The sequence below is a fragment of the Solanum lycopersicum genome, chromosome 6 (assembly GCF_036512215.1).
Source record: "Solanum lycopersicum chromosome 6, SLM_r2.1".
Taxonomy (NCBI): Eukaryota; Viridiplantae; Streptophyta; class Magnoliopsida; order Solanales; family Solanaceae; genus Solanum; species Solanum lycopersicum.
In genome coordinates, this window is record NC_090805.1 from 13,546,116 (window position 1) to 13,560,101 (window position 13,986).

The window sequence follows — 13,986 nt, forward strand, 5'->3', positions numbered from 1 at the left end:
TTTGGAGGGAGTTATTCAGTCTCTTGGGGTCGGAATTGCACTTTTTGACCAGTTTCCATCCTCAAATGGATAGGCAGACCGAACGGATCAAGTGCTCTTGGAGTGCTATTTGCGGCACTATGTTAGTGCCAACCAAAAGGATTGGGCCAAGCTGCTGGATATTGCCCAATTCTCTTATAATTTGCAGCGGACGGGAGGAGTCCTTTTGAATTAGCAATGGGGCAGCAGCCTAATACGCCTCAATCCTTGCCCGTTGATGCCGGTTTGAAGAGTCCGGGTGCCTATCATATGGAGAAAGCCCGGGAAGAACAAGTCGACCTTGCACAGTCGTATCTTGATAAGGCAGCCTGAAAAATGAAAAAGTTTGCTGATCAGAAGCGGCATCTGGTTGATTACCGAATTAGGGATCTGGTTATAGTGAAACTCAATCCAAGGCAATTTAAGTCATTGCGGAGTGTGAGTCAAAGTTTGATTTGCAAGTATGAGGCGCCTTTTGAGATTATTTCCAAGGCTGCCAAGATTTCATATCAAGTAGACATGCCCCATCATTTGAAGATTCACCCCGTCTTCCATGCGAGCTAATTTAAATCGTATTTTAAAGACATGGAAGACAAAGAGAGGGGGCAGTCCGGTAGACCTAGAATCTTCATCACACTGCCTACCGTAGACAAGAAAATTGAGGCCATCATTGATCATCAGCTTGTTCGTGGAAAGGGCTGGAACAACTCTAGTTTGCAGTTCCTAGTTCACTAGACAGAGACGGCACCAGAGGAGGCAACGTAGGAAAAATACGAGGAATTGTTGCAGTTTTGCAACAAAGTTCACCATAACTTGCAATTGTGTGGCGTCAGGGTCATCGCCAAATCAGGTGGGGGAGCGTAAACCGCACCGCAAGGCATTACATTAAAATTTGACGATTCCAGCCCTTTCGTTAACGCGACAATATCCTATCGAGGCTCGGAGTGTCAAGAGATTGTGCCAAACTCCAGCCCAACTGTTGGGAGTTTCCTCTAGGCAAGGATGAACATTTAATGCCCACCATGTCCAACAGAGAACACCCCCCAATGCTGAGGATAAAAATCTGTGCAGCAGTTTTCCATGTGGCAATAAAGCAGAAAAGCAAAGCTTCACACTTTTTCAGCCTTTTAAAGATTGCCACTCGTAGCCTTTCTTTTGGAATTTGTTCCCAAACGTTTTAACTTACTTATAAGACCTTTGTATATTGTTTTAGGCAGCATATCTTGTATCTCACTCTAGTAAAAAAGATATAGGGAGAAAATATTGGAAAATTGGCTCTTGCCTCCCAAAGACCTTTGTCTTCCTTACTTGCTTCCCTCACTGTTTTGTGGCCTTGTTTGTTTGACTGTCTTGCTTGTTGTTTCCTTGTGTGTTTTGTTGGCTGTTGGACTGAGTTTTGAAGAGCTGTGCAAGCCTTCATATATTGTCCCACGAGGTGAAAATTTGACCCCGTGACACTTGGCTGCCACTAGCCAGTATCCTTGTGGTAACTTTTCTGACACCTCTATCTTCGAATTCCAAAGGTCTAAAGGATCGTTAGGCCTCGCATTCACAGTTTGTATTCGTACTGGAAATCAGAATCAAACGAGCTTTTACCCTTCTGTTCCACATGAGATTTCGTTCTCATTGAGCTCATCTTAGGACACCTGTGTTATCTTTTAACAGATGTGTCGCCCAAACCAAACTCCCCACCTGACAATGTCTTCCGCCCGGATTGGCCCACTAAGCGAGCCTTGGGTCCAAAAAGAGGGGCAATGCCCCAATTCTGAATCAAATTTCAACGTCAAGCGCCACGCAACACGCCTACTAAGCCCATAGGACGCCCTTGACAACCACCTACTTTCCCCTCAGTTGCCCCGCAGACGTCGCTGGTATGTTTTTGTTGACGCCCAACGGCGTAGCATGGACAAGCCATTCATGCCGTCAAGCGCCCACGCAGCACGCCTACTAAGCCCACAGGATGCCCGTGACGTCCGCCTGCCACCGCCTCAAATACCCCGTAGACGTCGCGGGCATGTTTTTGTGAACGGCCAACGGCGTAACACGGACGAGCCATGCATGTCTTCAAGCGCCCAAGCAGCATGCCTATTAACCCCATAGGACGCCCTTGACGTTCCTGTGCCTTCACCTCAGCCGCCACGTAAACGTCTCTAGCATGTTTTTGTAGATGCCTAACGACGTAGCACGGACGAGCCATGGATACCATAAAGAGACCACGCAGCACGCCTACTAAGCCCACATGACGCCCTTGCTGTCCACCTGCCTTTGCCTCACTCGACCCGTCGATGTCACCGACTTGTTTTTGTAAACGCCCAACGGCGTAGCACGGACAAGCCATGCATGACATCAAGCGCCCACGCAACACGCCTACTAAGCCCACAGGACGCCTATGCCGTCTTCTTTCCTGCGCCTCAGTCTGCCTCCAACACCTCTACCCCCCTTATAAATGCTTAAAAAAGTTTTACCCATGTGACACGAGTAGACATGTATTTTCTAGAGAATCATTATGGAAAGGCTTAAGTCATGTGCAGCCACTTAAAGTTGTCCGCAAAATTCACTTAGACACCTTAACTCATCCATATGCCGATTGAACACCTTATTTGTTCAAAAATCATTTCCATTGAACACAAAATGTTGACATGGCAAAAAATGTGTAGTTCACTTTCTTTGAGCGCATTAAGTTATGAAAAATAATATATTTTCTTTTTTTAATTAACTTTTACACCTAATTTAATTTTAAAAAAAATTAACAAAAAAGAAAAGAAGAAACATACATCTTCTTCCCCAATATTGTTGCAACTATTCTTCCACCATTTTTCATAATCTTTTTACATACGCACACTACACTACACACCACCACCTCCACCTCTCTCTTTCTCTCACCCTCTATCGTTCTTCTTCTGCTTTTCCTTTTTCTTTGTTATGTTGATCTAAGTTTCAAATATCTTGACGAAGTCCTATTAAATATGATGAAAAAAGATATGAATAGATTTTTTTTGTACAAAATTTGTTATTATTATTTTTCAATTTTAACAAATCTTAATTAATGATTAAGAAAAAGTGTGTTTGGAAGAAATATCATTTCCAATATTGAATTAGATTCAAGGAGAGGGGTAGGTGGGTTGATCGAAAAAAGAAACATATAATTTCAAATTAAAAGGAAAAATGTCAAAGTGAAAATGGTTATTCAAAACGTGATTCGATTTTGTGTCTTTTGGTAAAAAAATGTGGAATATAAAGTTGGGGTTGGGGTGGGAGTGGTTCTGGGAAAAAGAAGAAGAAGAAAAGGGAAGGCTGCTCTTTTTTAATTTTTTTTTTCTCAAAAAAAATGTTTTATTTATTTAATTGTGTTTTTCTGGGCCCAATGCCAGATGTCCTTTTTCTTTAGCTACCATGCCATGTCAGCCGCGAGGGTATGACACACCATCTTTATTTTTAGTTGATTGTCAAAATATGTTTGATAGGTATTTTTTTTAACTAAAAAAGGTGTACAATTGAAATAACTCTAAAATAAGTTGCCTGAATGAAATATGTGGACAACTTTAAGTGGTTGTAGATGACTTAAGCCATATGGAAATGTACAACCCAAATATGAACGTTCTAAGCTACAAACAAACATCACCTTTCACAAATGACTTTAATATATATAAAAAAATATTTTTCAACTTTTTTTAAAAAAAAATTTCGAAAATTCCGAAAAATTAGTAATAAATTAATAAAAATAGGGAAAATATCGAAAAAATGAAATCAACTCCGAAAATTCACAAATAAATATGGGAACCTTAAAATAAAAAATTTAATAAATTTTAATTCTTAAAAGGAGACGTAAAAAATTGAAAAGCGTAAAAATAAATTATAAAATAATGATTAAAAGTCGGAAAAATATGAAAATGCTCAAAAACATTTCTAAACATGTCTAATTAATAATAAGATATATATTTGCACAAATAAAAGATGTTTCAACATCGTACGAACCGTAAAAGTAATGAAAATGATGCGAAAGAGCCACGTTCGGCGGAAACGTTAGAGAATAAATAATGGAAAGTAGATGAATATGTTTGATATGCATAAAGGTTGTTTCAAAATCCTTTGATTTATGTACGGCATGAACATCCGCATGTTTCGTCTAGAACTCAAACAATGTCGCGCAAGCCACGACTTATGCGGGCAGGCCACAGCCGACCGTTGTGTGCAGGCACATCTGACGACGGCCGACCGTTTGTGTTGTCCAAGGGCTATGATGGCATGCAACACCTGACGATTGCCGACCGTCAGTGGTGTCCAAGGGAGATGATGGCAAGCCACGCCCGACATCGTTCGACCGTCTTTGCTGCCCAACGGCGAAGACAGCATGCCACACCCGAAAACGTCTTACCGTGTCAGCTAGTCCAAAGGCGATGATGGCATGTGACGCCCGATGTCGTCCGACCGTGTCAGCTAGTCCAAAGGCGATGATGGCATGCCACGCCCGACGTTGTCTGACCGTGTGTACTGTCCAAAGGCTATGATTGCATGCCACGCCCAACGACGGGCGACCATCTGTGCTGTCCAAAGGCGATGATGGCATGCCACGCCCGACGTTGTCCGACCGTGTGTGCTGACCAAGGAATATTATTGCATGCCACGGCCGACGACGGCCGACCGTCTGTGCTGTCTAAGGGCGAAAATGGCATGCCACGCCCGATGCTGTCTGATCGTCTGTCCTTCCCAAAGGTGATGATAGCATGCCTCACCCGACGTCGTCTGACCATGTGTGCTGTCCAAAGCCGCTGATGGCATGCCATGCCCGACGTCGTTCGATCGTGTTTTCCGTCCAAGGGAGATGATGGCATGCCACGCCCGATGCTTTCCGACTGTGTCCGCTAGTCCAAAGGCGATGATGGCATGCAACGCCCGACGTCGTTCGACCATGATTGCCGTCCAAGGGCTATGATTGCATGCCACGCCCGACGTCGTTCGACCGTGTGTGCTGTCCAAGGGCCATGATGGCATGCCACGCCCGACGTTGTTCGACCGTATGTGCTGTCCAAAGGCGCTGATTGCATACCACGCCCGACGTCGTTTGATCGTGTTTGCTTTCCAAGGCTATGATGGCATTCTGCGCCCGACGACGGCTGACCATTTGTGTTGTCCAAGGACTATGATGGCATGCCACGCCCGACGGCCGACCCTGTGTGCTATCCAAGGGCGATGATGGCATGCCACGCCCAACTCCGTCTGACCATCTGTGCTCCCCAAAGGAGAAAATGGCATGCCACGCCCGATGTCGTCTGACCGTATCAACTAGTCCAAAGGTGATGATGGCATATGACGCCCGATGTCGTCCGACTGTCAGCTAGTCCAAAGGCGATGATGGCATGTCACGCCCGACGTCGTCCAACCGTATGTGCTGTCCAAGGGCTATGATGGCATGCCAAGCCCGACGATTGCCGACCCACCGCGCCCTCCTACTCATCGGGGCCTTGCACTTGCTCCGTCGGTCGGGTGTAGGTCGCGCGCCTAAGCGCCATCCATTTTTCGGGGCTAGTTGATTCGGCATGTGAGTTGTTACACCATTTTTAGCGGATTTCGACTTCCATGACCATCGTCCTGCTGTGTTAATCGACCAACACCATTTGTGGGATGTAGGTTAGCGCAAAGTTTGGCACTGTAACTCGGCTTCCGGATCATCCCACATCGCCAGTTCTGCTTACCAAAAACGGCCCACTTGGAGCTCTTGATTCCGTGGCGCGGCTCAACAAAGTAGTCGCACCATCCTACCTATTTAATGTTTGAGAATAGGTTGAGGTCGTTGCTCCCCCAAGATCAAGCTATCCTAAGGGAAACTTCTGAGGGAACCAGCTACTAGACGGTTTGATTAGTCTTTCTCCCCTATACCCAAGTAAGACAAATGATTTGCACATCAGTATCGCTGCGGGCCTCCACCATAGTTTCCTCTGGATATGCCCCGCTCAGGCATAGTTCACCATTATTTGGGTCCCGACAGGCATGCTCACACTCGAACCCTTCTCAGAAGATCAAGTTCGATTGGCGGTGCACCCCTCAGGGGGATCCCACCAATCAGCTTCCTTACGCCTTATGGTTTTACTCGCCCGTTGACTCGCACACATGTCAGACCTCTTGGTCCGTGTTTCAAGACGGGTTGAATAGGGAGCCCACAGGCCAGTTTTTGGAGCGCACAGATGCCAAAGCACGCCGGAGATGCGCGCTGCCTTCCACAATCAGGGAGACGGTGTTCCACGGGTGTATCGAGAGCCCGGGCTTTGGCCCCCCCAAATCCACACTGGTCCATGCCCCGAGTCGATCGGCGGACCGAATCGTCACCGTTCCACATCCGATCGGGGTGCATAGACAGCTCCCATCCGCTTCCTTCCCGACAATTTCAAGAACTCTTTGACTCTCTTTTCAAAGTCCTTTTAATCTTTCCCTCACGATACTTGTTCATTATCGGTCTCTCGCCAGTATTTAGCCTTGGACAGAATTCACCGCCCAATTTGGGCAGCATTCCCAAACAATCCGGCTCGTAGACAGCGCATCGTGGTGCGACAGGGTCCGGGCACGACAAGGCTCTCACCCTCTTCGGCGCCCCCTTCTAGGGGACTTAGGCCTGGTCCGCCGCTGAGGATGCTTCTCTAGGCTACAATTCAGACGACGGAGCTGCTCGATTCTATGGTTGGGTTGTTCCCGGTTCGCTAGCCGTTACTAGGGGAATCCTTCTAAGATTCTTTTCCTCCACTTATTGATATACTTAAACTCAATGGGTAATCTCAACTGACCTGGGGTCGCGGTTGGAGCAACTGGTAAGGCGCAGTGAGGTTCAGGGAGTCAAAACCCGCGACGGGCTGGAGCCATGACAACAAGAGAGAGTTGAGTTTCAACAACCACTTGCAGCGATGTCCGTCGATGTGGACTCGCATTTAGGCCGGCCGCGAGCTCGGGGCGCACGCGAGGCCAGCTTCTACCTCTGCTCAGCCTTGCGGCGTGCGGGGGGAGGGGGGCGACGCAATGCGTGACGGCCAGACAAATGTGTCCTCGGCCAAATGGCTTCAGGCGCAACTTGCATTCAAAGACTCGATGGTTCATGGGATTCTGTAATTTACACCAAGTATCGCATTTCGCTACGTTTTTCATTGACACGAGAGCCCAGATATCCGTTGCTGAGAGTCGTTTATGTTTACAGAGCAGCGCGTATCCCCACGCACGATCCACGTTCGGGGTGCGAGGGAAGGGCTGTCGATAGTAGTATTCCTTGGTGCTTTCCGCACCAGGGTTCGTTGGTTGCCCGAACAGCTTGCGCGCGTCGGGCGACGGGAGGGAGGCACGCAACGAGCGAGCGCCGCCCTCACGTGTTTAAAATGAGTTCGCGGGTCATTCTGCTGTGCAGGTTTCGACAATGATCCTTCCGCAGGTTCACCTACATTTGAGTCTTACGTTAGACACCCTATCATCATGAGCCTTGGGAAATTTGGAAGGAACTTAATTTGATAACCTCTTCTTGAATCTAGGCTTGTCTTGAATTTCTAACCTCCCCTTTGAAGAACCACTTTAAAAAGACTTGACCCTCTTGGCCTTTATATTCTTCCTCCTTACCCTACATTCTTCCACTTGTTTAGCACGAACCATTAAACGATGGAAATTCATATTATGATAAAGCATAGCCGAACGACATTCTTCCACCAAGTAATCAGACACTCTCGTAAGAAAATGAACCATCACATCCCTTGGGTTAGCAACCAATGATGTTCCATACTTGGACGACTTAGTAAACTTCAAAGAGTAGTCAAGTTCACTCACACCTCCTTGACAAAGGTTGATGAATGCTTCACCTTAGCTTCCCTCATCTCTCTAATAAAGAACCTAGCAAGGAATGCCCTTTTGAATATCTTACAAGTCACAAGACCACCTCTTAGCACCCTATTATCTCTCCATAGTTTATACCAAACTTGGGCCACATCTTTGAGTTGATAGGCTACCAACTCTACCTTCTCAATTGGAGTGACACCCATAGAAAAAAGGATCATATAGACCTCATCAAGGAAGTCTTGAGTATTTCCTAAGCATCACATACTCTCTCATTCATAAGTGTGGAGTTCTTCACAATTATGAATAAGAATTTACATAAATGTGGTTTAGTGAGATATCGATCCTAAATATATTCAACCTCATTTTCTGATACCAAGTTTGTCACATCTGGAGAGCACCTCCTAGAAGTAACTGGTGTTATCATCCTCGAAGAAGACTAAGAATAACCTCTTACAATTAATCATTACATTTCATAGTTTAAAAAGGTAGATAATTAAAGCATTTCATCTACATCTACTTCATGAGGTCTACACAGACCTCTTGCATACGCATAATATATACATAGGAGGTTACATAGACTCCTCTCTTAGGAAGCACTACATAAGATTCTACTTTTATTTCACATACATAATATGGCAATATAATCTCATAGGATGTCTAGGATAAGTCTCATATATAAACCATCTCAATCAAATGCAATATCGGGCATAACCCTTATTTCAATACAACAAAGGCCACATATAGGCATATAAAAGAATCATCTTCAAATCGAAAGAGATGAACACAATGAATTTGAACTAGAACGAAATCAATAGATAGATAGTGGCATCGTCCAGGATGGTGAGGACCTACGGAACATGGAGAGACACATAGTCCAAGTTATCTTCAAATGGACCTTCCAGAAGCTCAACAGCCGGAACCTACACAATTGTAGAAATATAGAAATATGGGTTCGTGCACACTTGTAATAAGTATGGGAATATGCTTATAAAACATTTGAAATCATTCTAAAGGGAACATTTGTTCAAAACCTTTCTAAGTTACTTTGAAAAAGCCTTATGCACAATCAAGAACAGTCATGAGTCAATAATAACATATTCCTTAAGACAACACCATGTTCAACACAAGACAAACATCATCAAGTAAAACCAACTCAACATGTACAGTAGCATAATTGAGTAAACAACTAAACAAAGTTCAAAATCATGATATAACCACAAAGCGTATATACGATGTTGGTAACACTTCAAAAATCCAAGATGCGTCTAACAGCCTAACATAAGGGTCATGCAATATATACACTATTTTAAGGCCTATTGTAATATTTATAAGTCATTTAGTAAGTCTAGAAACCAAAACATCCAAGAACGTCCATGACATCCGGAAACTAGTTCTAGGATGTACTAGCGTGCCTAACCGTATTTAACTAGCTTTTAGGAATCAAAAATCCATAAATATTGGTAAAGGGTAGATACAAACATGTGTGTAATTTAATTCATACTTGAAACTTCTGGGTACGACTCCCCAAGGCCCATCAAAGGGACCTTGAGGAGGACCCTTATTGGTGCTAACACTGCCTGGGCAGTGTGCCCCATGAGAGTGCAATCGACGGGGTGTGTGTTGATCGAAAGGGAGTTGATTCCAACTACGAACAAAAACTTAGCAATTTTGTTGGACGCCATCACCTGCACACTCTTTGACAAGAACGACGGGCGTGCATCACTGAAGGGCACAGTGACCGTCGACTCACAGACGGACGGTCTATCGGGATCTCATCAGAGACTGTCCATTTTCCTGCATGTTTTAAGTTAAGTTCTAGATAATTAATTAAGTCATTAGGTGGTTTTTAAGGGGTTTAGGGAAGCCTAATTAACTAATTTAATTCCCCATATAATGAACCCAACCCCATTAATCTAATTACAAATCTCAAAACAAACTCTCTTCCTTCTATCTTCTTTCACTCTCTATTGGAGGACACCATTGAAGACTAGCTAAGGGAGGGATTTGGGGGATGAAAATGGATGAATTAACCAATCAAATATTCATCGAATGATGTATGAGATCTAATTCACCTTTGAGACCTCTATCCTCAAAGGGTTAATTCTAAGTATTTTCAAAAGTTGAGTTTTCATGTGGGTCATTCTTAATCTCGAAAATTATGTTGTGAATTGGATTTTTTATGTTTTACATTGGATAATATGAATTTATTAACATGTATTCTGACCTAATACTGGCATATCTTGATGGTTTGGTCTAGTTTATAGAAGATAACCCTCAACCCTTAACCCTAGGTTTGATTTTGATATAAATTAGGTTGTATTTGGTTGAATTAACTTGGTTATTCATTGAATTACCTTTATATGATGTTGTTACATTAATCATTAACAAATTAGAGTGAATTGTAGCATTTCATGCTAGTCTTGAGAAGATGATCTAGGTTAGGAGTGAATTGACATAAGTAATTTGTTTTAAGCTATGATTTACTAATGAATTGTGAGATAGTGTTTGTTCTAGTCTTGTTATCATGTTAATTATTGATTTAAGATGATGTATACATAAAATTTGGTTGAGTTAGCATTTTTGGTACAACCTTGACGATAAACTATGAAGGAGACTTGGTAAGCCTTATGATTTCTATCATTTACTTCAAATTATGGTTAATTGTGATTAAGTCATGATGTTGCATTTGAGTATACCTTGTATTAGGATTGATAGGGTTTTATGATGTTGAATTGAAATTTCTTGACTATGTTGTGAGGTTGATTAAGGTTTATATGTTATAAGTATGGTGATGACTACCAATGTGCCTTATCATGATATAAAATGCTAATGTGATAACCTCACCGATTTGAATTGTGATGAAAGGACTTATACTCATGAAATTCTTATTGAGCTATCATGATGATGATGCTATGCAAGGGTTAGACCCTATGACCCAAACTAAGCTATGATTGATAATTAAAGGCTTAATGACATTTCAAAAAGGTACTCTAGCTTAGTACCGAGGGAACTAGAGTGAGGAGTATCCCTTACCACATAGGGGAGGTAGGAGAATCAAATTACTCTTATGATTGGAGACTACAATGTATGTAGAATATAGTGGGTCCCAACTGTATCTCCTAGTTCTTCAACTATGTTGCCCTCATAGGAATATTAGATAGTGGATCCACGTAGTTTCTATGTTTTATGTTTTGGTACTACCTTGGCCAGTAGTCCACCTACACCTGATTCCACACTAGCTCATGTGGTCTTTGTCTGTTAGGGAAATATGTTCCCATAATGTAAAATGAATCAAAGGATCGAACTTTAATTAGGACAACCTAAGGGGTCTATCTTAGTCTGGGTAGGGGTTTGTGACTCTACCTAAGAATTGCAGTAGTTAGCCTTGAGGGGAGTATTAGGAGGATGTTTCTTATGTATGATTATGCTTATAATTATATATGATATGTGCATGATGAGCTTTCACTTTGTTGATACTATATGTTTATTATTTCACTTATAAATATGAGTTGGTTTATATTGTTAAAGTAAGATGAAATGTATATCTAAATTTCATGTTATATGAAGTAGGGTATTAGTCATGGTTCTTGTTGGGTTACTTGATTGAGTAAGGTTATGGGGCTTTTCTTGGTTATTGAACTTGTTGACTTTATAGGGGTCCATGGGTAATTGTCTTGTTTTTTTTATAATGAAATGTACTTTTATTCATGCTTATTATTAATATGACTTGATGATAGAGTTACTTGAGTGTATATCAACATATATGGTATGAATTGTTGATTTGACTAGACTTGATGTTGTAGTATTGTGATTAACATGCCTATGACTTCATGAATATGCAATAATAGTTCGTTTAGTCTTCTTAAATGTGTGTAAAGGTTTTTTAATGGAAAATGCATACTTTATGAAATAACCTTTTTCTTAGCATATTTTTCAAAAATGTGTGCATATGGTCTCATACTTAGTACAAGTGGCATACTAACTCAATTTCTTCCTTTCCCCAACATTTTAGGTTCCAGTCATTGAAAGGTTTTGGAAGGCAACTTGAAGAAGGCTTGGATCCTTTGGATCATCCAAGTAGGGTAGGTCCTCATTGTTTGAGGGCGATTCCAATATTGAGCTAATGTTATTGTTGTTTTAGTTCTAAGACTCTTATATCCTCCCTCTTTTCATTTGAGTATAGATTGTATAAATCCGATATGTGGCTCTCTTTACATTAATGTATGGGCTATGCTCAAATTTGTAATCGTGTTAGATGGTTATGAGATGAGATAATATTTGATGACTATGTTCTATATTATATATATATATATATATATATATATATATATATATATATATATTTATGTCCAATAAAATTAGAAGTCAATGTAACCTTCCTATACAAAGGGTCTATGTATACTCGATATACACACACACACACACACACACACACACACACACACACACACATATATATATACACGTTATGTGTATGTAGAGGATGATGTAAACCTCCAATTAGAAGTAATGAAATGTTTTAAATTATTCGCTAAATTTCACTACAACATTTTATGCCTTCAACCACACTAGAAAAGTGTAGCCTAAACTATCAAATTTAGCCTTTGATCAAAGGCCGTATTTTTCGACTTTAGGCTACACTTTTCTGGGGGTTGCATAAAGGAGTCTTACCTTAGACTTTGGGCCTCGCTGTCCAAGTGTTGTCTTATCAGCTACACTTGAAAAGTGTGGCCTAAAATGTGAAAAGGCCACACATTGCATTACCACTTATAGCAACATTTCTATATCCTACACCTACACTTTTAAGCGTAGCCTTTGCTTCTTTATTGTTAAGACTTCAAAAGTGTGGCATTTTCTAGCTTATCTGTACCAACACTTAGAAGTGTAGTCTTAGACAATATATATATATGAAAATTTCAAATTAATAAGCTACACAATTAGCGTCCCTTTGACAACAACTTTGAAGGATTGCAATGTTTTTTCAATAAAAATCTTTAGATGCCAAAAGTTTTTAATTGAAACATGAGAATATTGTTCCACATTGAAAATGCATTAAATTAACTAATAAATATTAAAATGTACAGATTTGCAATAAAAATTAAATAAAAAACAATTTGTCTTGTCCTAGACATACATATAAAGCAATAATTTATGTACTACCAATAAATTTCACAAAACCAAATATAATATATTCGAACATCTACAATAGTTCAAAACATCTTCATCATCTACCTCAACCAATCGAATGAATTGCCGACACTTTCCTACACATTCAAAATAAAATTATAACATAGAAATAAACCATGATCAAGAAATCAAACATTAGAATGAAACAATGTTCATTGTGATCATCTTCTGTATCGTCATTATAAAAATGACTTAAGTTAAGCACTCACCCACCTTTGAGTTGAGCCCTTATGCTCGAGGATTATTTCTCATATATTTTCTGTAGGAACAACTAACATTACAACAATCAATTTCTTATTTTCTTTCGCTAGTAAATCAAGTTTTAGTTAAAGAGAATTTGAAGAGGGCGGAGAGAGCAACCAAGCAGACTTATATAGAGTAAATTGGTTACCTGCTTATGGTACCTATAATATGTTCCACGCAGCCTGCAAATGTTCTCAATCCATATGTTTTATAATGAGTACAACAACAAAAATGAGTTTCCATAGCAAGGAGAAATGTGAAAGCATTTTAAGTATTTTTCTGACATGCGTTCGAGCGTCTCTTTATGTAAGCTACCTGTGATAATGCCTGCAGAAAAACAACTATGATCACAAACCAATAAAGGATTATATATAGCAATTGCATACTGGCATTTTCATCCAAGTAATCTTAACCAAATAACTGTAAATACTACTAGATACACTATATGCAAATGGAAGCAAGGACTCCAACAATTCATATCATATCATGTTTGCATTTTTTTTTGTGGAACCTTTCAAACAAAGGATCTCACATTTCACCAATCATTAAGTTACTAGTTAAAAATCATAGGCATACTAGCTCAAAGATCCATTTCTAATTGCAACGCACCAAGTTTCTTCACCTGTACGGTTCTAAAGAATGGGCCGAGTAGGTTGCTTATTTCCGGGCCTATCAAACAAACTATAGGTTTCCCTTTCGATAGGAACATTGACTGGAGAAGCAGGAACAGTGGCT

At 41.1% G+C, this 13,986-nt stretch overlaps 1 non-coding gene across 1 annotated transcript; it reads right to left on the reverse strand.

Annotated features, from left to right (window-relative positions):
• Nucleotides 1-7,028: 7,028 nt before the first annotated feature.
• LOC112941752 (5.8S ribosomal RNA) lies at nt 7,029-7,184 on the reverse strand. Its single transcript, XR_003247324.1, has one exon. It is a non-coding gene; the product is annotated as a 5.8S ribosomal RNA (ribosomal RNA).
• Nucleotides 7,185-13,986: the final 6,802 nt, after the last annotated feature.